The 26,547-nt window shown below is 40.9% G+C and overlaps 1 protein-coding gene across 1 annotated transcript in view; it reads right to left on the bottom strand.

Annotated features, from left to right (window-relative positions):
* The window catches only part of CTNNA1 (catenin alpha 1), a 171,538-nt gene extending 146,710 nt beyond the window's left edge, over positions 1–24,828 (bottom strand). The window contains exon 1 of the mRNA XM_065874270.1: positions 24,743–24,828. The gene's annotated coding sequence lies outside the window, so the exon portion shown is untranslated. The remainder of the gene's footprint in view (positions 1–24,742) is intronic.
* Positions 24,829–26,547: the final 1,719 nt, after the last annotated feature.

Genomic DNA, 26,547 nt, shown 5'->3' with positions numbered 1-26,547 from the left:
CCAAAGAAACACATATATTGAAATTTAGTTATAAAAATACTTTACAAATGTGCCATGCAGTAATATATATGCTCTTTATTAACATATTAAATAAGATGTCAAGGGACTTCCCTGGCAGTGCAGTAGTTAAGAATCTGCCTGCCAATGCAGGGGACACAGGTTTGAGCCCTGGTCCAGGAAGATCCCACATGCCGTGGAGCAACTAAGCCTGTGTGCCACAACTACTGAAGCCTGCATGCCTAGAGCCGGTGCTCCGCAACAAGAGAAGCCACCACAATGAGAAGCCCGTGCACTGCAACAAAGAGTAGCCCCCGCTCGCCGCAACAGAAACAAAGACCCAACAGCCAAAAATAAATTAAAAAAAAAAAAAAGTCAAGAAGTCTGATAACTACTTCAAAGTAATAATGAACACGCACTTTTTCAAGATACATTACAATTGCTACATATATGAAAAGCACTGAGATTCCTACTAGTGGGACAAAGTTTGAGGTTCAACTGAAAAGTGGAGTTGGTTTTCTATTGTTAATAAAAGAAGGAAATGCTAAATTCCTATTAATATTAACAACAAAGACAAAATTTTTCCAATTCAAATTCAATGCAGGTTAAGAAACCCTAACCTCGACTGTATTGCAAGTTTATATGAAGTACAGAAGTTTATAGGGGATACACATGCATGTTAAACAACACCATGAGGTAACAGACAAATCCAGAATGTAAGGCATCCCACAAGACAACAGGACATTAACTTGTCAGAAAGTCAACATGGGGGGGTGTGGGGAATATTTCAGACTAAAAGGCTCAGGAGACATAAGAATCTAATGCAACACATGTATCTTGTTTGGATCCCAGTTTGAAACAAAAAGCTATTAAGAAGACATTTGCAGGGAAATTGGTGAATTTTTAATATTTATATTATGGAATTACTGCTCAATTTCATAGGTGTGATAATGAATTGTGGCTATATAGAAAAAGGACTATTTTTAGGAGATGCATGTTGAAATATCTAGGGGTGAAATGTCAAGATGATTGCAACTTTCAAATTCAGCGAAAGTAAAAATACATACACAGAGAGACCAAGGAATTATGAAAAAATATTCATAAATGTTAAATTAGATGGAAGACGTGTGTGGCTGGGTGTGTATATCTGAAATTTCTCATTTTAAAAATGGGGAAAATGCAGAGGTTTACGAGAAAATGTTCAAAATACATACTACTGAAGACGGAAAGGGGATTTTGAAAACAATATGAAGTATAACTGCAGGGGGATATATAAACCAAAATATTAACAATGATGTTACCTCTAAGATTTGGGGATTATGAGTGGTTTTAACATTCTTTTTTATAATTGTATTTTATGATTTTTATAAAATGACAGGTATTTAGAAGTTATTTTTGTAATGAAAAAAAGTACAATCTTTATTTTACAAATTGTAAGGAGGACAATATAATCAAAAGGCAGGCTTGACCATCACTTAATCACTTTGAACTTGTTTCCTCATTTATAAAATAAAACTATCATTTACTTTTTAGAAAAAGACTATCAGGGACTTCCCTGGTGGTCCAGTGGTAAAGAATCCACCTTCCAATGCAGGGGACACAGGTTCGACCCCTGGTCGGGGAACTAAGATCCCACATGCCATGGGGCAACTAAGCCTGCACGCCACAACTACTGAGCTCTCACATCTCAACTAGAGAGCCTGAGTGCCACAAACTACAGAGCCCACATGCTCTGGAGCCCATGCACCACAACTAGAGAGAAGCCCGCGAGCCGCAACGAAAGATCCCGCATGCCTCAACAAAGATCCAATGTGCTGCAATTAAGACCCGATGCAGCCAAAAAAATAAAGAAAAGAAAAATAATAATAATAATAGGGGTCTTCCCTGGTGGCGCAGGGGCTAAGAATCCTCCTGCCAATGCAGGGGCCACGGGTTTGAGCCCTGGTCCGGGAAGATACCACATGCCGCGGAGCAACTAAGCCCATGCGCCACAGCTACTGAGGCTGCATGTCACAACTACTGAAGCCTGTGCACCTCGAGCCTGTGCTCCGCAACAAGAGAAGCCACTGCAATGAGAAGCCTGCACACCACAACAAAGAGCAGCCCTGCTCACCGCAACCAGAGAAAGCCCGCGTGCAGCAATGAAGGCCCAACGCAGCCAAAAATAAATAAATAAATACATTTATTAAAATAATAATAAAGAAAAAAGACTATCATTATCTTTAGATGGCTTTTGTGAACATTAAACTAAACAGACTGTGATCCGCTGAATGAGTCCACGCTAACATGAACAAAAGAGAAGAAAAGTTCCTCTGTAATAGGAAATTAACCAACCAATAGGGAAGGAATAACATATTTAGAAAAATCACCATTTATGAAACATCATAATAATATTCAGGCAAGAATTATCAAAGAATGCTAAAGCAAACAGATGAAAAGTTTACTAAGAAACTGAGTACTTACATAGTCTCATAGTAACTCCCAACAGATTACTGACTACCAAGAGGGGAAATATAACTCTGTAGTACAGAAACCCGGCAAACACCACCTTAGCCAAGTGACAAAAATTAACATCCCTAATAATGGGACAAATGGACATCATGTACCCCCTGGTACAATGCACTGAGAAGGATACAGCATCACCTTCTGTGGTATTTCCTACCAATATTATCTAACCTCAATCTTGTCATGAGGAAACATCAGACAAACTCAAAGTGATGGATATTCTACAGAATAACTAGCTACAGTCTTCAAAAATGTCAAGGTAGGAAAAACAAAGATAGGCTGAGAAATTCTTCCAAATTAAAAGAGGCTAAAAAAGACATGAAAACTAAATGCAGTCATTCTGGACTGAAAATTGTATTAGGAGGAAAAAAAATTGAGACAACTGATAAAATTTGATCAGGGACTCTGAAATAGATAATAAATAGTAATGTATCAATGTTAACTTTTCAAATTCCCATCATTATATTGTAGCTATGTCCTTGTGACATGTAATGGGAATGATGTCTGCAACTTACTCTCATACGGTTTAGAAAAAACTAATGTATTAAATATATGCATATATACAGAGAAGAACGGAAAGTGGGAGGAAGAGTGGGAAGGAGAAGAAAAGAAGGAAGAGAGGAGAAAGACAAGGAACAGAGGGAAATTGAAGGGGAAAATGAGAGACAGTATGGAGAAAGGGAGGGGTAGAAGGAGAGAAGAGAAGGGAGGAGGAGAGGGAGAGAACAAGGGGGGAGGGGAGAGGAGAGAGAGAGAGATGTCTTGAAATGTGGCTAGTGTAGCTGAGAATTGATTATCTTTATTTTATTTCATTTTAATTACTGTCAAGTAGCCACCAGTGACTACCTTATCGGACAGCACAGTTCTAAACCCTCTACAGAAAGCAACATCAGACATCTAAATCCTATATTTGAATAATGACCAGGACAAGGTAGAACTGCGCATGTCTGTGACCAGTACACTCCTAACAACTTTACTATAAAAAATATGTTTGTATCCTCTCCCATAAATGCACGCTTGAGGCACAAATAGGTAGACTCCTTTAGATATAGCTGAAAATATTACTGGAGGCATCATCTAAAAATTCTAGAATCGCTGAAGATGGACTGCCGAAAGGAATGTGGATTTGCTTAATCTGGTAACACAAAATGCCCATTTCCAGGGAATTTGTTTCATTTCAAGTGGGCAAACTTGCTCTCTACACTCATATTATGTCAAGCCTATACTTTGGTTTTTAAAGGTTATTTGCCCACTAAACATCAGCCCAAGTCAGCAAACCCTAGGAGATGGGAGTCCTTTAGATTGCTACAGGACTGACAACAGCTCAAGCAAATGTCATCAAATGTCAAAGATAAGACATTTCAGAAGGAATGATTTTTCCCCATGGATCCCACATTTCTGTATCCTAGCATTCCAGCCACTGTATCAACACAGAACAGAAAATCTTTCAAAGGTTGCAGAGGGAAGGAGTCAAAAGACAACTTAAATGAAGTTAGCTGCAAGAAGACATGTGGTCACATTTGGATTTTAATTATTAAACAAGTACAACATACAACAATTCACTTTCCCAAAGAAATACACCTTTTCATTTTTTTCTTGAAATAAAAAGCCTTCTTGAAAGGAGTTCAGGGAAAAGCACTTAGCCCAACCCCTGCCTGAGGAAAGGCACCTGGCCTGAGGACTTGATTACTTTTGAAAACCAGCAAACAAGATCCAAACACCATACACACGCATTCTTATGGTTTTAGAATCCATTGCTCAGGCCCAATGAGCAAAACTGGAAAGGATGAGAGTCCTGAGCTGAGAGAGAGAGAGACAAGGTCTCAAGCCACAGGGAAGCTGCCAAGGAGAAGAAAAGCTGTTTGGAGATAACTCAAAGAGGGAGCAAGCTGCCCAAGGTGAGCCTGGGAAGACTGGACCAGTCCAGTAACGGGGAAAAAGGCTTCAGACACTTGGAGAAAAATTAGGACTGCCTTAGAGAAAGAACAAGAGTCCCCTGATGATCTGTACACACGTTGATTGATAATAAATTTTAAATTATCAAAAAAAGTCTTTTTGGTCTTTTGTTTTCCCAATTACAAAATAATTTCACTTTCTTATTAACTGGAAAAGAAGGCAGAGTGTAAGCACACTAATGAACTGCAAATGACCCTGACCTCTCTGGGTCTGGGGAGACCCACTAGGGACCGGTAAATGGGAAAAGCATGTGCCCAGCTTCCCATGAGCTCCAGGCAATCTTTATCATGCACACCTCTGGTTAGCAGATCATTCGATTTTTTAAGAGATCCAAACTTGCAGATTTTTACATTAAATCTCCCAACTTTAATGTTAGAAACTTGTTCCAAAAGATTTTACCACTGTATGGGACAAACACTCATATCTGAGTACTATGTTTGCCCTGTTGGTCACCACTTTGCAATCACTAAACAAGATTCTCCCCTGAAGTCCTTTCTGATTGATTCCACATCCCAGAACTCCACATCCTCTTAAGTACTATCTCTGAGGAGGGAGGTGTTAAGGCAAAGGACTCAATCACTCACTTCCATTGAGAAACTTGAAATATACTGACACTTGAAAACTGAGAACCCATTCAGTGTGTTTGCAAGTCTTTCAATAACCATGATGGAAGCAGACCGCCTTGTGAGGCTTCTTTAATCAAAGGCCCCTCCAAGAGTGACACCAAATGTTATTAAACTATACTACAGAATCAAGTTATGCTTTTGGTGACCCCAACCCTACAAGGATTTCAAACAGCAGAGGTAGAACATTTAAAAATCTAATGAAGGGCTTCCCTCATGGCGCAGTGGTTAAGAATCCGCCTGCCAATGCAGGGGACACGGGTTCCAGCCCTGGTCTGGGAAGATCCCACATGCCGCAGAGCAACTAAGCCCGTGCGCCACAACTACTGAGCCTGCGCTCTACAGCCCACGAGCCACAACTGCTGAAGCCCATGTGCCTGAGCCTGTGCTCCACAACAGCAGAAGCCACTGCAATGAGAAGCCCGTGCACTGCAAGGAAGACTAGCCCCCACTCACCGCAACTAGAGAAAGCCCACGTGTAGCAACAAAGACCCAACGCAGCCAAAAATAAATTAAATAAATAAATTTTTTAAAAAAAGAATACTGACCTCTTCAAAGTTTAAAAAAGAATTTTAAAAATAAATAAAATCTAATGAAAATACATTCTCTGGAAAGAACATGGCTCCCGGACCCAGCTTCGTCATTTATTTATTCTCTGACCTTGGACAAGTGACCTCACCTTTCTGGATCCTCAGTTTCCTCATCTATAAAATGAAAGGGGTTGAATTCTAAGCTCCATATCCTTCCAGCTCTGAAATTCTAGTATTCCCTTCATTTAAATGGTCTCTCAGTAGTCTCTGAAGTGTTTCATTAAACATAATTGATTTTTCCCAGGTTTAGCCTGTGGTATTCCTACCTGTATTTTAAGTTTTAATGTGATAACTATGCTTATGTTTCTTTATATGCCTTAAGTTGCTAGCAAGGTACTTTATGCAAAGATGCTTTATGCAGAGCAGACACAGTATTAGTTGAATTAAATTTATGCAATCTGATTTTGAAATATTTACAAGCCAACCAAGACAAAGTTCCTGCTTCAATCTTAGTCATAGCTTCTGCTTCTCTACAATTAATGACATTGTTTAAAGTAACTAAACAAATAACTTTTAAACTCTTGGCAATTTCTAGTTTTCCAATTAACTTACAGATCACTCCTTCACAAGACCTATTACAAAACCTACTAGAGCCAGCCAACCTTAATGAATTACAGCAACCTTAGGTTTTTCCAGGAGGGATCACGCTTAGTGGAATGAAATAAAAAGTTAAACTGTAGTTACTCAGTCTTCATTACCTTATAAATAGCAATCCTGGCTATAAAGCAAAAGTTCACTATAAATTCAGACAGGGGCAGAGACGGTAGGCATGTGACTAGCAATATTCATGACAGAAAGAGAAATGGAGAAGCAACAAGCAGAAAATAAAAGCATAGTTCCATCAGAACCAAGGAGGCTGATTGTTGGCAAACTGTCTCATTTGTGCAAAGAGCTATATACCTTCTCCAAAAATATTAAATGTTCATTTACAACAGAATGGCCACATTATTCTTAAAATCTGTCTGCTCCAAAGCTTTAGAATATCTGCACCTAGCTACTAAATGCCAATTTTTTTTTTAAACAGCAAGGTTAAGTTAATGCAGTGTTAGAATGGTTCATTTAAATGCAAATTAGGAAATTTAGAAATTAAAGTACCCACAGTAACGTTAACTGTCACAGTGCACAAAATATAGGACTGTGGATTACTCAGGGCAGTCGTAGGGATGCCAGGTTGCATCTGCATTAAACGGAGTTACCACAGCTGGTGGAATCTCAACTCTCAAATCTCCCAGTTACTGTCAAAAAAAAAAAAGGTAACCTTTATAATTAAAACTCACTCCAGGGACTTCCCTGGTGGCACAGTGGTTAAGAATCTGCCTGCCAATGCAGGGAACATGGGTTTGAGCCCTGGTCTGGGAAGATCCCACATACTGCAGAGCAACTAAGCCCATGCGCCACAACTACTGAGCCTGCACTCTAGAGCCCACAAGCCACAACTACTGAGCCCGCGTGCTGCAACTACTGAAGCCCTCGCGCCTAGAGCCGGTGTTTCGCAACAAGAGAAGCCACAGCAATGAGAAGCCTGCACACCGCAACGAAGAGTAGCCCCCGCTCGCTGCAACTAGAGAAAGCCTGTGCGCAGCAATGAAGACCCAATGCAGCCAAAAATAAATTTATATATTAAAAAAAGCACAGGTTCGGGCTTCCCTGGTGGCGCAGTGGTTGAGAGTCCGCCTGCCGACGCAGGGAACACGGGTTCGAGCCCTGGCCCAGGGGGATCCCACATGCCACGGAGCAGCTGGGCCTATGAGCCATGGCTGCTGAGCCTGCGTGTCCGGGGCCTGCGCTCCGCAGCGGGAGAGGCCACAGCAGTGAGAGGCCCGCGTACCGCAAAAAAAAAAAAAAAGCACAGGTTCATGTAAACAAAAAGAAAACCTGTTCCCCTCCAACCACCATAAAAAAAAGCACAGTCTCTTTCTAATCACAAATACAATATCATTGTCCAAAAAAAAAAATGCTTAGCCTTGGTCAAATGTGAGAGCCAAAACACAATCAAAGTAAAAAGTTTCCATCTACAACAGAATACTGGATTACATAAACCAGTGATCAACTCATATACAAATACATTTTATATCAGGAACTCATATGGCACATAGTACAAGTTGTCACTCCACTTCCAGGTATATATAGATCTATAAGAAAAAGGACACTTGGCTAGATCTTTATTATTTTTTTAAGATTATAATTATGATTACTTTTATTATAATTATTTTTAAAAGATTATAATTATTTTTAATCATAATAAAACATACCATCACTCTCATTTTGTTTCTTATCTTCTCTAGAGTACCAAAGGCAATGTGGAGGTACTTCCCTGGCAGTCCAGTGGTTAAGAATCTGCCTTCCAATTCAGGGGACTCGGGTTCCATCCCTGGTCGGGGAACTAAGATCCCACATGCCGCTGGGCAACTAAGCCCGCAAGCTCCAGAGCCCGTGTGCCACAACTAGAGAGAAGCCCGCACGCCCCAACAAAAAATCCCACAAGCCGCAACTAAGACCCGACACAGCCAAATAAACACGTATTTAAAAAAAAAAAACAGGCAATGGGGGAAACACAGGGAACAACTGAATGAAAGAACTTCCATGCCACAAGCGTTAGGAGACACAATGATTACCAAGAGCACTAAGCAAAGGACAAAAGGTAAACCTAAAAAAACAATGTTCAGTCCACCATTTAGGCACTCAATCAGCAAATATTTTAGTGCCTTCTCTGTATAGACACTATTTGAGACCAAAAACTCTGCCTTCGTCAAACTACACTGTAGTAACAGTATAAATAAGTAAACAAATAAGACAATATCTGTGCTAGAAAGAAAAGTAAGCAGGATAATGGTAATGCAATTAGGTAGGGTCCTTCCAGGGCCTTTCTGTCTGGGTAACACGAGCTGAAATCTGAAAGTCAAGGAAGAGCCAATCAAATGAATTATTTGGGGGAAGAGCGCTGCAGGCAGAGGTAACAGAGACAAGGCAGCATCTCCCAGGGCTTAGAGAAAGTGGTGGCCAATGTGGCTGGAGCATAGAGCAAGAAGAGGTGAGAGAGATCAAGTGAAGGAAAAAACAAGCTCCAGAGCTGCTGAAGTAACTGCAGTGTGGTCTGGATATCTGTGTTCATTTACTTAGCTTCCACTCGACATGGTTGAGACCATCAACAAAGGAAGTGTTTAAGAGAAAACTGCACTAAGCCCTCTAACAGGCAACTGATTATGGATACACAGGAAGTCCCTGTTTCCATAAGAAACTGGATGACTCTGGTCTGAAAAACAAAGATGAAACCAGCATGTGGACTGGAAGCACAAGAGAAAAGAGACAAAGGGAGGAAAAAGAGGGTTTTGTTTTACAACAATGGGACTAAAAGGCAGAGAAACTTCTCACACAGCTGAGAAGTGCACAGGAAGAAGAGGACTGTACTTTTCTTGGAGAGCTAGGAGAAAAGATGCCGGAACTTAACTAGAGTATAGGAAGTTACCCAGACTAAGAAAGCAAGAAAGAACTATCTCTAAAACTTGTAATGTATACCTTTGATGACCTAGTTTGTCATTCACTTGTCAATGACTGACCAATTACCACATCCTGGGGATCCTGCTAGGTGCCAGGGACACAAAGACTAATTAGAAATCCCTACCAGATCATCACAGCAATTAATTATTAAGTACAAAAGGAAAAAGTTGCATTTAAATGGAACAATCTGGCAGATGCCACTTAATCACAAGTGTTTAAACTTAGCATCACCACCAGTAGAACAACCTGACAATCATTTCAATGCCCTGAGAAAAGTACATCATCACACATGTACTGTTCCTGCCAAAAGTGGCAACAATAAGACAAATCCAAACTGTGGACATTCTATAAAACTGGCTTAAACTCTTCAAAAGTGTCAATGTCATGGGGGAAAAAAGACTGAAAATGAAAACTAAAGAGATACAGGGGGCTTCCCTGGTGGTCCAATGGTTAAGACTTCATGCTCCCAATGCAGGGGGCCCAGGTTCGATCCCTGGTCAGGGAACTAGATCCCGTATGCCATAACTAAAAAGACCCCGCATGCCACAACTAAAAAGACCCTGCATGCTGCAACAAAGATCCCGCATGCCGCAACTAAGATCTTGTGCAGCCAAATAAATAAATATATTTTTAAAAAGAATATAATTTGAAAAAGAACTAAAGAAATGCAACAATTAAATGAGGTATGGGATCTTTTACTGATTCCTGGATTAAAAAAACTATGAAGGACATCACTGGGACAACTGGTGGAATTTAATATGAATATGGACTGTACATGAGATCAGTGCTTCTGGGAATCTTGTTAAAAGGCAAATTCTGAATCAGTAGGTCTAGGGTAGTACGTAAGAGTCTGAATTTCTCACAAGTTCCTAGGGAGAGCAGACACTGGTTCTTGGACCACTCTTTAAAAGAAATCATGTTACTATATCAATGTAAAATTTCTTACATAGTGTAGTTAAGTAAGGCAATGTCCTTACTCTTAGAAGTTACATGCCAAAAAACCTAAGGGTGAAATACTTGGTGTCTGCAGTCTACTTTCAAATTCCTCAGAAAAAAAGTTTATATAGAGTAATGGAGCAAATTTGAAAAATTTTAACAATTGATGAAACTAGGTAAACTGAAGAATCAAGTGCTCGTTGTATTACGCTTTTACAACTTTTCTGTACGTTTGAAGAATTTCAAAAACAGCTGGGGGAAATGCTCACAGTCTAGAACAGAAAATAGTTACAATAAAACAGAAAGTATAGAGTTGTACAGTGAACCACCAGTGCAAAGAGGAGCACCCAGAAGGGAATCCCCAATGGCCAGAGAGTCCTCACTGAGGATCTGATGTACTGGGAGGGAGGGAGGGCGGTTGTTTCAGTTTGTGCAAAGGGACCAGAGAACTTTGGCACCTTCCAAGAACCACAAGTGTAAGTGAAAAATATAAGACAGATAGTGAAATGGCAGAAGATAAGGCTAAAAGATAAGCAAAGAAATTAAGAAGGCACTGGAGGTTATCTTTCTTAACTTGAAAATACCATTCTATAATACTTGAGAAATCCTGAAATGCACACCTCGCCCCAGAAAAAACCCTCAAAGACAAAGGAGAAAACCCCACCTCTTACAGTAACCATAGTAAAGACCAAAAGCCAACAGCAAGTGCCTTCCTGGCCAGAGCAGCACTTTCCCAGTCTAAAGGACTTCATGCACATGACCGCAGAGCTCAGTTCCTTAAACCCCACAAGGCTCGAGCCAAGCATTTTCCTCCCCATCTATTCCCCCTTGGCCTTCCTCATCTCCCCCTACCAAAGCTCCACCAAACCAGGTCCCCTAGAAGGAGACTCTAGGCCCCTTTCCTCCTCTTCCCTCCCCTCCTCTGCATCTTAGTAAATATCTCACTCTACTAACCCTTCCCATTCTCAGGAGTCTTCTCATTTCCAACCACTCTCCAGACAGCCCCAGTTATCATTGTCATGGAATCGACTCTCCTCTGAAAAGAACTTGGCATTGCTTCCCCACCACAGGCAGGACGAAGCGGAAACTCCTACAAACCTTACTCACAATGGCCTGCCAACCTCATCACCTGTCTCTACTCCAAACTCTTCTCCAGATAGTATAAGTCTCCAGACCTTTATATAACCCCTATCCTCTGCCCAGAGCACCCCTCCAGACTCTTCCATCTTCCTTCAAGGCTCACACAAATGTCCTCTGCTTTCATAGAAAGAGCTGTTCCCTCTTTTCTGGGTTCCCCCATCACTTTACAAGCATCTCTATTTCAGCACTTGCCCCATAGCACGATATCAGTGTTTCCATCTCCCATAAAGCTGAGAACTCCTTTAAGTACAGAGATCATGCCTTTTTTGAGCATGGTAACTTTCATCTAACAACATTCTATAAATGATTAACTGAACTGGCTCGACTGTTTTTAGATTTCCTCTAGCAACACCGATGTGTGTGCAAAGAAATCTCTCTCCCGTTATAGATTAGCAAAAAAAAAAGGCAGGCTTAATAAATGCATTGTATTTAACTGAACCCTTCCCCCTGCAATTGAGATACAGCAAACTAAACACGACCTTAGACCCTAACTCAATAAAGATACCTAGAAAACATTACCTCTTTCACAGGTCTTAATGACACCAAAGAAGCTTAAATTTCTCTCAAGGGTTGCCATCCTCCATTTCCTTGAGTTTTTTCCCCTCGTCCCAAGGGATCAAGCTCACATTTCACTTATCCACTTCTGTGCAAAATGACAAGTTTCTAAAGATACACTTCAAAGTCAGTCCAGAACTTTTCTGAGAACATGATGACCCCAGGTCCAAGGAAGCAAGAAAATGATAACAGATGATTATAAGAAACCTTTGCCAATTTAGAGATCCCCAGGAACAGAAAACCCCCAAGAACACTGACTCATCAGTAATAATAACCTACCCTTTCAGCTCTGCCTTATTCAGTGCACTATCATTTTTCACAAACCATGATTAAGAGTCTAGATTAATACTGAAATATTTAACATAATGAAATATTCAACATACCATGAGAGAATAGTAACAATGCATCTTTGCTTGGAAACAAAGCACGTATCAGAGCTGCATAGGGCAAATGGACTATTAGCAAAGGCTCCTATCCTTCGTGTAACTTGAAATGGGCCACAGTGAATGCGTTTTCTAAGTTATCATAGCACTTTCAGTTTCAAGAACAGTCTGCAGTCTAACCTAATAAACCAGTACATGTAATCTGATAATTAACCAGGTTTTCAACACACTCTTCAAATCATAATGTCTAATATTAACAAAAAAAAAAATAAAACATAGCAATAAAACATTTTCAAAATACAACTGATGAGCCACTTACTTATGACAGCATTTAATAATGAAATCTCAGAACAAGAAAAAGGAAATCCACAGCTCAGTATAATGAAATGGAATAGCCAAAATGAAATAATCCAGAAAAGAACTACCCTTTAAATTAGCAATTAAGGAATTACATCAGTTATCTAACACTAAGATCAAATTGGATTAAATTATTACTTCATCACAAAAATTAAATGCAAATGATAAATTTTTTCTTCTGTAAAGCCCTCAAAGTCTTTTTTTTTTTAATTCTTACAGATGATGGTGGGAATGTAAGTTGGTACAGCCACTATGGAAAACAGTATGGAGGCTCCTCAGAAAACTAAAAATAAAATTACCATATGATCCAGCAATCCCACTCCTGGGAGTACACCCAGATAAAACTATAATTCAAAAAGATAGGGACTTCCCTGGCAGTTCAGTGGTTAAGACTCCACGCTGCCAATGCAGGTGGTGCAGGTTCCATCCCTGGTCTGGGAACTAAGATCCCACATGCCACATGGAGTGGCCAAAAAGATTTAAAAAAAAAGATACATGCATCCCTATGTTCATAGCAGCACTGTTTACAATAGCCAAAACATGGCAACAACCTAAATGTCCATCAACAGATAAATGGATAAAGATGTGGTACATACTCAGCCATAAAAAGAAACGAAACTGAGTTATTTGTAGTGAGGTGGATGGACCTAGAGTCTGTCATACAGAGTGAAGTAAGTCAGAAAGAGAAAAACAAATATCATATGCTAACACATGTATATATGGAATCTAAGAAAAAAAAAGTTCATGAAGAACCTAGGGGCAAGATGGGAATAAAGACACAGACCTACTACAGAATGGACTTGAGGATATGGGGAGGGGGAAGGGTAAGCTATGACAAAGTGAGAGTGGCATGGACATATATACACTACCAAATGTAAAACAGATAGCTAGTGGGAAGCAGCCGCATAGCACAGGGAGATCAGCTCAGTGCTTTGTGACCACCTAGAGGGGTGGGATAGGGAGGGTGGGAGGGAGGGAGACGCAAGAGGGAAGAGATATGGGAACATATGTATATGTATAACTGATTCACTTTGTTATACAGCAGAAACTAACACACCACTGTAAAGCAATTATACTCCAAAGATGATGTTAAAAAAAAAAAAACACTATCTCTGAATGGAAGCATTGGGTTTAATCAGTCCTGAATTTGAACAGTCTCTTTGTTTCTCTGTACCACTAGAAAGAGTGGTGTGCTGAGCAAATATTGTTAATGTGCCTGAAAGTCTACCTTCAAAGTCTCTACAGAGGTTTAACTGTATATAAGCCAAGGGTCACCCTTAGGGTTCTGGTTTTAGTCCATTTTATAAAACTAAGACTGTAGTGTCCTCTGTATTCTTTTAGTGTCATCTAAATAAAGTTCTAACTAATATTCCCAAATGTTATGTTATCTTACAGGTGAAGGGCAATCACAGGTTTAAATGAAGGCAAACTATAACCATGCAGGCCGTTCTTTTTTTTTTTTTTTTTTTTTTTTCAGTACGCGGGCCTCTCACCGTTGTGGCCTCTCCCGTCACGGAGCACAGGCTCCGGACACACAGGCTCAGCGGCCATGGCTCACGGGCCCAGCCGCTCCGTGGCATGTGGGATCCTCCCGGACCAGGGAACGAACCCATGTCCCCTGCATCGGCAGGCGGACTCTCAACCACTGCGCCACCAGGGAAGCCCCTGCAGGCCGTTCTTGTGTTGGAAATGTGACTGTTAAAATTCTCTCAGTAAAGTTTCGCAGTTTTGTCCCCCCCAAAAAAAAAAAAAAAAAAAATGTGGTACACATATACAATGGCATACTACTCAGCCACAAAAAAGAATGAAATAATGCCATTTGCAGCGACATGGATGGACCTAGAGATAATGATACTAAGTGAAGTAAGTCAGAAAGAGAAAGACAAATACCATATATCACTTATGTGTGGAATCTAAAATATAGCACAAATGAACCTACCGACAAAACAGAAACAGAATCACAGACATAGAGAACAAACTGTGGTTGCCCAGGGGAAGGTGAGGAGGGAGAGGGATGGACTGGGAGTCTGGGGTTCGTAGATGCAAACTATTACATTTAGAATGGATAAACAACAAGGTTCTAAGGTATAGCACAGGGAAATATATTCAATATCCTGTGATAAACCATAATGGAAAAGAATATTTTAAAAATGCAAAAAAAAATTCTTACAGATGAAAATTACAACTTCCACAATAAAATTCCCTCTCTTCTTTTACTACAATGGGACCACTGAACAGATGACAAGAAATTTTAAAAATCTAATCACACTACTCATACAATACTTGTTCCAAATGATCAAATCTTTGTTACAAATATTTAGAATGACACTCAAAGTTGCCTTGCAAACTGTATTTACCTTATATGCATTGCTCCAAACTTGCAGCCAGTGAAAAAGCACAAATTAAATCCCAATCAAAAGGGGGTTTGATAGATGACAGCCCATCAACAAGTAAATAGAAATGCATGGTAATTTCAAGCTCCATTAGAAATGGAGTTGGGGGTATGCTTGCACACAGAAAAAGTTTGATAGTTATAAAAAAAAAAGGGGGGGGGAATAATGAACATTTAGAGGCTCCAACAGAGAAAGGGTAATACTGAAGTTTTATTTTGAAGCACAGTTATTTCTGCACACTCTGAACTTTCAATAATGGATAAATTTAGTATAGTGCTCTTGCAAGTGAACAAAACAGCATGAGACAGGGCAAGTAAAGCCAGACTGTTCACCTCCCTACACAGTTCGGCCCATTCAGCCCAGGCCCACAACATGGGGGGCTGAGCTGACCACCACACTGCACAAGCAACAAATACCACCCTCAATGTCTGGAAGCAAGCACAGTGGCACCTAGGCCGGACAGGTGCCACTGTCCGGCCTAGGTGAGAGATTAGTATCCAGAATATATATAGGAACTGTTGCTCTGTGAGACTCTCTACAATGCCTGATGTAACTTTTTTCCTTAAGAGAAAACAGAAGGTACTAATAAGACAAATCCTCCAACACATAAGGTATAACCAAAATTCCTTTAAGACTTCTAAGTGTGTGGCTTCACAGTCCCTCAAGAGGAAAAAATGATTTGGGCTGGGAAAGGAGAAAGGATAATTGATTTCATGTTTTTCACTATTTGTTTATCTCTATACAGAAGGTCAAACGTGCAAAATACATATTTTTTGAATGAATTTATTTTTACCTGTTTATTTTTTCACTTTTTATATGCAGTAAAATTCACTCTAGTATACTATCCTATGACTTGTGACAAACTCAGTTGTGCAATCACCTCCATAATAAAGATAAAACAGTTTAAAGAATTTATTTTATTTTCACAACAGCACACACATACAACTAAACCATAGACCCTAACTGTACAAAAGATTATTCACTTCAAGAGCAAATGTGGCATCAAATTATTGCAAAGCTACAGTAATCAAAACAGTGTGGTACTGGCATAAAGACAGACACAGAGATCAACAGAACAAAACAGAGAACCCAGAAACAAACCCTCTCATGGTCAAATGATTTTCGACAAGGTGTCAAAACCACTCAATGAGGAAAGGACAGTCTTTTCAATAAGTGGGGCTGAGAAAACTAGATATCCACATGTAAAACAATGAACGTGGACTCTTACCTAATATCATATATAATAATTAACTCAAAATGGATCAAACATCTAAACGTAAGAGCTAAAACTATAAAACTCTTAGAAAAAAAAAATACACAGGGCGACTTCCCTGGTGGCACAGTGGTTAAGAATCCACCTGCCAATGCAGGGGACACGGGTTCAATCCCTGGTCCAGGAAGATCCCACATGCTGCGGAGCAACTAAACCCGTGTGCCACAACTACTGAGCCTGTGCTCTAGAGCCCGCAAGCCACAACTACTGAGTCCGCGTGTCACAACTACCGAAGCCCACTTGCCTAGAGCTGGTTCTCCGCAACAAGAGAAGCCACCACAATGAGAAGCCCATACACCACAACGAAGAGTAGCCCCCACTCGCCACAACTAGAGAAAGCCTACGTGCAGCAATGAAGACCCAACGCAGCCAAAAATAAATAAATAAATTTTTAAAAAATCACAGGGCAAAAGTTTCATGACATTGGGCTTAGTAACGATTTCTTGGATATGACACCAAACGCACAGGTAACAAAAGAAAAAAGAGATAAACTTCCTCAAAATAAAAACCTGTGTGTACCAAAGGACATTATGAACAGAGTGAAAAGGCAATCCAGACAACAGAAGAAAATAACTGCAAAACATATATGTGAAAAGAGATTAGTATCCAGTATAGAAAACTAAAACTCAACCAAAAAAGAAAACAACTCAATGATGTGCAAAACACTTGAATAGACATTTCTCCAGAGATATACAAATGGCCAATAAACCCATGAAAAGATACTCAATATCACTAATCATTTGGGGAATGCACATCAAAACTATAATGAGATACCATCTCACATTCATTAAGATGGCTATCAAAAAAAAAAAAGAAAATAACAAGTGTTGGTAAGGATGTGGAGAAATCAGAACCCTTGTGCCCTGCTGGTTGGAATGCAAAATGGTACAGCCACTGTGGAAAACAGTATGGCAGTTTCTCAAAAAGTTAAACATAAACTTACCATATAATCCCGCAATCCCACTTCTGGGTATATATCCAAAAGAACTAAACACAGTGTCTCGAAGAGATATTTGTATACCCATGTTCATAGCAGTACTATTCACAGCAGAACTATCCAAATGCTTATCAGCAAATGAATGGATAAGCAAACTGGGATATATATAAAATATTATTCAGCCTTAAAAAGGGAAGGAAATTCTGATATATGCCACAACATGGATGGACCCTGAGGACATTATGCTAAGTAACATAAGCTAGTCACAAAAAGATTAAGATTCTACTTATATGAGTTACCTAGAGTAGTCAAAGAGACAGAAAGAAAGGTGGTTGCCAGGAGCTGGGGTAAGGAGGTAATGGGGACTTGAAGTTTAATGGGTATAGTTTTAATTTTACAACATTAAAAGACTTCTGGAGATAAATGGTGGTGATGACTGCACAATATGAATGTACTTAATACCACTGAACTATACATTTAAAAATGGTTATGTTGGTAAATTTTATATTATGTGTACTTTACAATTTTTTAACTTAAGAAAAAAAAGGAAGGGAAGAAAATCTGACACAGGCTACAACATAGATGAACCTCAAAGGTTACGTGAAATAAGCCAGACACAATAGGACAAATATATGATTCCACTTATATGAGGTACCTAGACTAGGCAAATTCATAAAGAAAAAAAGTAGATAAGAGGTTACCAGGGGCTGGAGAGAGGGCAGGATGGGGAGTTACTGTTAAATGAGTAGAGTTCCTGTTTAGAATGATGGAAAAGTTCTAAAATGGATGGTGATGAAAAAAATAAAAAATAAAAAAATAAAATAAAATAAAATGGATGGTGATGATGGTTGCACAACATTGTAAATGCACTTAATGCTTAAAAATAGTGAAAATGGTAAATTTTATGTTATATATATTTAACCCCAATTTAAAAACATTATTTTAAGAGTAGCAAATCTTTTCCCCCAGGAATTCCACTTCTAAGAAGTTTCCCTTAAGAAGTAAGGACAGGCAAAAGATTCAGCTACAAATTAAAGCAGCTCTGGAAGCAAATGAAATGTCCAACAGAGGACTGATTAAAGAAGCTATATTGGAACAGTAGGGGATCATTAATATGCTATGTTAACACTGTGAGATTAACCATATTTCATCAATTCTAAAGCATACATATTTCACATCTTTAAGTCTCTAAAATTTGGATGTGTCTTACAATTGATGGCATTTTCTAGTTTATTTGGCAGTGTTTATTTTCTTAGTGGTACATAAAGGTTAATCTTAATGCTATTAATAGGGGAAATGTTCAAGTATGATAAATGGACGGCAGATTACAAAAGAGCAAATAAAGTAAAATCTAGTTTTTATAAAAGTTATACAGTCAATACACATACCTAGAAAAAAATATCACAGGATGTACACCAAAATGTTAACAGTGTTTATCTCTAGGTGATATAAATATGAATTTTTTTTATAAAGTTGTTGACTTTTTTTGTTATTGTTTTTAATCTTTCAGCCATGCCGCGCAGCACATGGGATCTTATTCCCTGTCAGGGATCAAACTCTCGCCCCCTGCATTGGAAGTGTGGAGTCTTAACCACTGGACCGCCAGGGAAGTCTCAGTGGTTTTATTTTTTTAAAAAAGTTAAATAAACTGGATGTAAAGCCATGCTGCCTCCACACCCATATCAATCTGGCACAATCCTATATATAGCATATCTACTCATATTAGATATGAGTCAGGTATCACAAAAGACTAAAAGATACAAAAGGATGTAATTGCCTTGAAGGAGCTCAGCATGTAACAAAAGAATTTATGGTCCACAAGAGTCTTTACAAAGGTAAATCAGCAACTCAGTGCTATGTAAATAACTGAACTAGTGCACTGGTTTTACTGATAAGACAACTTAATATGAACCAGAACATGTCCTGTCCAGCAGTCCATAACTAAAAGAATAAATTAGCATTCTATCATGTTAGACATTAAAATAAATATCCTTTATAAGTCATCTTAGTCATTACATAGATGACAAAGTTCAAACTCTCCAACTGAGACTCATAAGATTAAAAACCCCTAAAAGCAGGTTAACATCATAAATCATCAGATAATAGGCACATAATCAATGACAAATTAGCAATAGCAGGAAACCCCCTACCATACAATTATTGTTTGCTATGACATTTTAAGAACTACATTTTAAAAAAATTCTTTCCAGAAGTTAGCTACAATAAAAACTCTACTTCCTGCCCTCAAAGTAGACAGCTCAACTGGGGCCGGGGGTGGGGAGAGACACACAGGGAAAAGCTCTATGACACTGGATTTGGCAATGACTTCTTAGAAGATACCAAAAGCATTAGCAACAAAAGAAAAAACAAATAAACAGGACTTGATCAAAATTTAAAGCTTTTTAACATCAAAGGACATATCAACAGGGTAAAACTGAGAGAAAATATTGCAAGTCCTCCATCTAATAAGTGATTAACAGCCAGAATATACAAAGAACTCTATAACTCAACAACAAAAAACCCCAAACAATTAAAATGGCCAAAGGACGTGAATAGAGATTTCTTCAAAGAAAATATACAAATGGCCAATAATCACATGAAAAATGCTCAACAACACTAAACATTAGAGAAATGCAAATCAAAACCACAATGCAACATCAACTCACATCCATCAAGATGACTATTATTAAAAAGTAAATAAATTTATTTTAATTAAAAAACAGAAAATAACAAGCGTTGGTGAAAATGTGAAGAACATGGAACACTTACACATTGCTGTTAGGAATGTAAAGTAACATAGCTACTGTGGAAAACAGTATGGCAGTTCCTCAAAAATTTAAGCGTAGAATTACCATACCAAATGACCTAGAAATTCCACTTCTGGGTATATACCCAAAAGAGCTGAAAGCAGTGACACAAACACATAGTTGCACACCGATGTTCACAGCAGCATTATCCACAATGGCCAAAATATGGAGACAACCCAAGTGTTCATCAATAGATGAATGGATAATGGAATGTTACTCAACCTTAAAAAGGAAGGAAATTCTGACACATGCTACAACATGGGTGAACCCTGAAGGTATTATGCTAAGTAAAATAAGCCAGGTACTTAACACAGTTAAGTTAATAATTCAAAGTGACAGAAAGTACAACAGTGGTTGCCCTCGGGCTGGGGGGAGAGGAAATGGAGAGTTATTGTTTAATGGATATGGAGTTTCAGTTTAGGACAATGAAAAATTTTTCTGGATATGGACAGCGGTAGTGGTTACACAACATTGTGAATGTACTTAATGCCACTGAAGTGTACACATAAAGATAATTTAAATGGTAAGTTTTATTATGTATATTTTATTTTAAAAACTAATAAGAATGTCATAATCAGGTGCAAATTTTAGAATTTCAGGTAAGTTAAAGATCACTTTCAGCAACGATGATCAATGTCTCAATAGAAAAACCATATCAATCAGCCTTCAGATGGATAGCATTCGTGTCAGAGAAGGATGGAGTATTCCACAACAAATGCCTGGCAGAGGCAGAGACATGTAGCAACAATTCACAATAGAAAATAAGGCTGAAAAATAAGTTAGGGCCAGGACTTAGAAGGTGCTAAATGCCCATCTAAGATTCTGACTAGTGCAACAAGACAGCAGTACATTTCCCAAAAGAAGAATGAGTACTGCTTATGTGTAAAAGACTGAATGGTGGAGGGGAAGATAGTAAGAAATTCAACTAACTTCAGCAAACACTTACAGAGCAACAACAGTGTTCCAAATTCTCAGATTATAAAAACTGAAGGGAGAGGAGGGGTGGGTAGTGACTGCAAAGAGATTTCTGGAGTACTGGTAATTTTCTGTTTCTTGATCTGGATGGTGTCTATGGGTGGTGTTCACTGAAATAATTCATTAGACAGGTACTGCTATAATTTGAATACTTTTCTACATGTACGTTATACTTTAATTTTTTTAAGTTTTATTAAAAATAAAGGCTAAGACCCAACTTCTAAGAAACCCCCAGCTGAGAGGAAGTAATCCATAAAAATATTTACCAAATGACATGAAAGATGCAACCACAGAATATGTACAAGGTACCCAAGAAGCACTGAGATCCAACAGAAAACCCAGAGGCACTAACATCTAAGGTGAGTTTTAAAGAATAAACAAGTTTGTCAGATGGATGAGAAAAACAGTGCTCCAGGCAAAGGAAAAAATATGAAAAAGGCACCAAAGCAAACAATAGAACAATTTATCCAGAGAACTACAAGTAGTTTTGATAGTTCAAAGATAAGGAGATGGTCTAAACTAGAGTGGAAGCAGAGAGAAGGGAAAACAGGAATTTATGTAAGAGGAAGATCAGATGTAAAGGATTTCATCTGATTAGATCTGGGTGGAAAGGAATAAGAATGGAATGAGGATGGTTCTCAATTTGCCCATAACAGCAACTTGGTCATCAAGGCCCTCCATAATCTGACTGTTGCCTCATCTGTCATAGTTCCAACCACAAGCCAGACTCCAGACAGAAAAGACTCCTTCCTCCTTCATTCAACGTGCATCTAATTTTTTCTTTAATCTCCAGGCCAGGTACCATGCCGAAGGCTAAGGCTCACTTTCCAGCGGCAAAGGCAAACAGGGATATCAATAACAAGGTACAGTACAGTGGAGTATACCAGCTAGTGGGAAGAAGTTTGCTACCAGAAAGGGAAGTGTTAGCTTGAGTCTTGTGATAGGACTAAGAGCTCATTATAAAAGTGATGGAATACAAACTGGGGGAGTGGGGAACAAGGTGCGTGACTGAGCAAACAACAAAACAACAGTAACAGATAATCCTAGGCCCCTACATCCAATTTATATGTAAGGCCTATCTCATTTCTCCAAAATACTTTATCCCACCACCTTCACTCCCACCATCTCCCTAGCTCAACTCCCTACTTCCACTTGTACACATATACAAGCCTTGCAAGCACTAGCAGGAGCAATCTTCTTAAAAAGGAAATCAGATCATGGAACTTCTTACAATGGCTTCTTACAGCTCTTAGAAGAAAATCCAAACACGTGACCTGGAGTTTCCTGGCAATCTCATGTTAAGGCCTTCTCCCCATCCTAAAAGTATTCAAGCTACACAAGTCTTCTCTTAGGTCTCTAAACACATGAAATTCTCTCCTGTCTCATGACCCTTATTTACACAAGCAGAATATCCTGTTCCCTCTGTCTAGATCTTCATCAGCACACAAACCACTACCCCCAACAACCAGGCCTGTCTGTCACATCTCACACTACTGCTACTTTCTCAAAGAAATCCCAGGACTCTGCCAGTTACTGCCTATCTCTACATCTGGTTTAGGTCTAAAGAAGAAAAAGGTTTCTCATTTTGGTCCTCTTGAGTTTTTTTGGTTTTGTTTTTGTTTTCTTTTTGCCTGCGTTGGGTCTTCCTTGCTGCGTGTGAGCTTTCTCTAATTGCGGCTCATTGCGGTGTGCCGCCTTCTCATTGCAGTGGCTTCTCTTGTTGCGGAGCACAGGCTCTAGGCACACAGGCTTCAGTAGTTGTGGCACATGGGCTCAGTAGTTGCGGCTCACGGGCTTAGCAGCTCCGCAGCATGTGGGATCTTCCCGGATCAGGGCTCAAAACCCGTGTCCCCTGCACTGGCAGGTGGATTCTTAACCATTGTGCCACCAGGGAAGTCCGGTCCTCTTGAGCTTAAGATGCCCCTGGGGGCACCCAATCAGCTCTCCAGTGCACAGGTGACCATGTGGATGAGGTGAAACATCTGTACTCAAAATAGAAGCTTCCACTTTAGCACAAGTATCGGACTTTAGCATAAGTTTGATGGCAGGAAGACTGCACAGAGAACTGCTTCTCAACTTGGAGGGACAGGGCACCCCTGATCTCTTAAGTCACCATAGGAATGAGATGTTACTAATGGAAGGAGGGTGATACCACATCAATGGTGTGAAAGACTGAGATATGCTGGACAGAATCCTCGATATGAGTGTACTGAACAAAAACAACAAAAAGACTGAGAAACAAGAGCCAAAACTATAAGGAAAACCAGGAGAGATTCACATCACAATTCCACAAACTCCTTTGCCCTTTTATGCTTCCTCCCAACCAAACCCTACTCCTGTTTCATCCAGTTCAAATGCCGTCCCCTCCTGGAAGCATTAGCCCCCACTCCACATCTCCACCAGTTTTTATCATTATTATTATGTAAGACTGACCCATGCACAAGTTTCTCAACAGTAGTGTTATGGTACTGAACGCCATCAGCCTCGTACTACACCTGGGGTGTGTGTCTCTCCTCATTACAACTGTGAGCTCTTGGGGGCAGAGACCATTTCTTAATCAACTGTGGTCCCTTAAGAAAGTGGATAAATTATTTTTTAACTTGGTAAAAGTCAAAAAGGGTAAATAATTGCGCAGAGGCTATGGATAATTTCTCAACCCCTCCCTCTTGTAAAATAAAATAACACATCTTAATTTGATTTATAGATTCATACTTTCCCAAAGTAACATACAGCTGTACAGTCTTTAAGAATCACTGCTACACAAAATATCCTCTCATCGAAATGCCTTTCCTGTTGCAACAATACAGTGGTGTAATCATTTCCTTCATCATAAACATGAAATGCCCTTAATTTAGTTGGAGACTTAACATATCTTACTCTTTTCTAAATTATCCTAAGTTTTGTACAAAACAAACACACCAAAAAAATGTTACAAAGACGCGGGAGTACGTAAGAGGTTGTCAGTCCTGGATCTGAGCCAACTGCCGCCTGCATTATTGGGAAGCCATTCCTGCCAAGCCAAGGTTAGGCATTCAGTCAACATTTTTTCCAACAAGCGCTTCGCACACGCACACTCCTTTAAAAGTCAACAACAACAACAAAAACGTTCCAAGGACATTCGTGAAAACTAGTACTAATCAGTGTTAAGTGCGTCCAATTAACCAGCACAAGAAGTCTGAGTAATTTCACAACAAAGGTTAACACGGTGCACGCCAGAAGTCCACACGGGCGTGGCTGCCCTTCCCAGCCAGACTGTGTCAGAGAAAAGGGCCACTCAAAACTTTCACATACGCTCGGGCCGGGAATGCGGGGCTGCGGGCCCAGCAAACGTCCTGTCCACCTGACCAGGAAGTTTCGGGGGCGGGGGCGCGACCACAGAAACCACAAACCACACGTACTTCAATGGAAAACTCAACTCCCGGACCCGCCCGCACCTGGAACAACGCGCCGACTCTTCCCTACAAGGAAGGCAGCCGAGGGGGCCCAGCGCGGGCCTGGCGCGCACACCAAGCCCACTTGAACAAAGTTTAGAAACCGGGAGAAACTTTCAAGTGAAGAAGCGCCGCGGTGGCGCGGGGCCGGCGGCTCGCTCTGCTCCAGCCGCCGCGGCCCCTCAACTTCCCGAGCGCCAGGAAACGCCGGCCCCGCCCGGCCAGGGCCCAGGCCCGGGGCGCCGCCGAAGAGGGCCGGAGGCCGCACCAGCGCCCGCCCGGAGCCCGATTCCGGGCGGGGTCGTGGACGTGACCGCGCCCGGCCCGCCCACCCGAGAAGCCCCTCGGCCCGGCTGGGGAGCCCGCACCCGCACGAAGACAATTACCTGCGGCGAGCTCGGTGAGTGCAGGAAGATGCCCGAAGCCCGAAGCCGACAGCCGCCGCTTTGTCTCCGCCTGTCCGGCTCCGAGGAGGAAATGGGCCGCCCGGCGCCCCCGGCCCCGCCCGCCCTTCCCAGCACCTCCCTCCGGCGCGCTCTTCCCGGCGCCTCCCGCTGCAGCCCAGCTTTCCCAGTCCTCGATTTGGAGAGAGCCCTCGACCAAAGAGCCTGGCGGTGTCAGGCCTGGACCCCCAACAGGACCTCTTGCTCTCCGCCCCTCACCCCTGAGTTACTTAATTCCAGGCCCCTAGTGATCTAGGGATGGGAGTGACCCCCCCCCAACTCCTAGAGGAAGGAGGAGCGCTGACTCCTGGAACAGCCCGCGAGCGGGGGAGGGCAGGTGAGTCACCGCTCTGCGCACAGGTGAGTCTCCGGGCGCGGCCTGCTCAAGCCCCACCCCCCGCTGGTGCCCCAGGGACCGGGTGAGGCGATGTAGAGTCCTGGGCTCTCTCCTCTGAAGAGTGCCACAGGTGTTCGGAGTAACAGGCTTCCGGAAAAGTGCTCTAGGTCCACCCAGGTTTTACAGAAGGAGAAACTGAGGCCTCACAGCTTGAGGCGAAGTGGAAGTAGAATCCGACTCTAGGGAACTCATAATGTGCAATGGAAGCCCTTCTAGAAGTCACCTAACTCATCTGTCACTTGACAGATAGGGAAACCAAGAGCTCTCCTGATGGAGGACAAGAGGCTTCTCACATCAGTGTCCCCTCCTGAGATTGCCCACAAGAGGCTTCTCACATCAGTGTCCCCTCCTGAGATTGCCCACAAGAGGCTTCTCACATCAGTGTCTCCTCCTGAGATTGCCCCCCCCCCCACACACACACACACACACACACACATACACACAAATTTGAAGGACCTGGCGTCTATTCCTATCCTTCTGGCCATTTACGGAATTTTATTCCCACTCTTCCTTATCTTCCTGATGAATGTTCCCCCAAAAAACTACAAAACAAAAAACAAACCAAATACATATTCACTATCATCCTGGCATAGAAAACCCTAATGACATTTTATCTTCATCATGGGATGATGAACGAGGTTGATTTCAGTATTGATCCATAAATCTAAAATAATGCAAGACAGTATCCACTGCTTGTTTGGTGCTGAGCACTGAACAGGATGCTAGGGAGACTTGCCTTCAACATGTTTACCCTTTACTACTTATATCTCCCTTTCCCAGGAAATGCAAACTCCTGCAAGACAGGAGCTATATCCCCTACAGCACCCAGCACGAGGCTTATCCCCTAGGCAGTGCCCAGTTAATGTCTGTGGGTGAATGTGCCCACTGTAATTCAAAGCACTATGGATTTGTGCTAGTTAAGAGTTGCTGACAAAAGGAAATAGGACCATGAAGGGAGAGAATAACCTTCAAAAGACATACCTTAATGAGGCCATTCTCTTCCAACCACACCCCATTCTGTTTCTAGCTTCAGAGCCTTTGCTCCTATGGTATCCCCTGCCTGGGGTGGCTATGGCTTCCCCCCACTACACTTAGCTACCTTAGAACATAATATTCAGTCAATACATATTTGAACTAACAAGAGACAGAGTTAAAGGATTATGCTCCATAACTTAGTATATTCATCACTTCACTCAAGTACCATTTACTCAGTTTGCAAGGCCCCATGTTCAAAAATTACTAACAATTTCAAGACAGCAACACTGGAGCATTAAACCAAGCATGGGACCTTTCTAAGTGTGGGGCCCTGCTATAGACTGAATGTTTGTGGCCCCCAAAATTTATATGTTGA

Source organism: Phocoena phocoena, chromosome 3, assembly GCF_963924675.1.
Source record: "Phocoena phocoena chromosome 3, mPhoPho1.1, whole genome shotgun sequence".
In the NCBI taxonomy this organism is placed as follows: domain Eukaryota; kingdom Metazoa; phylum Chordata; class Mammalia; order Artiodactyla; family Phocoenidae; genus Phocoena; species Phocoena phocoena.
This window is presented reverse-complemented; position numbering and strand designations above follow the sequence as displayed.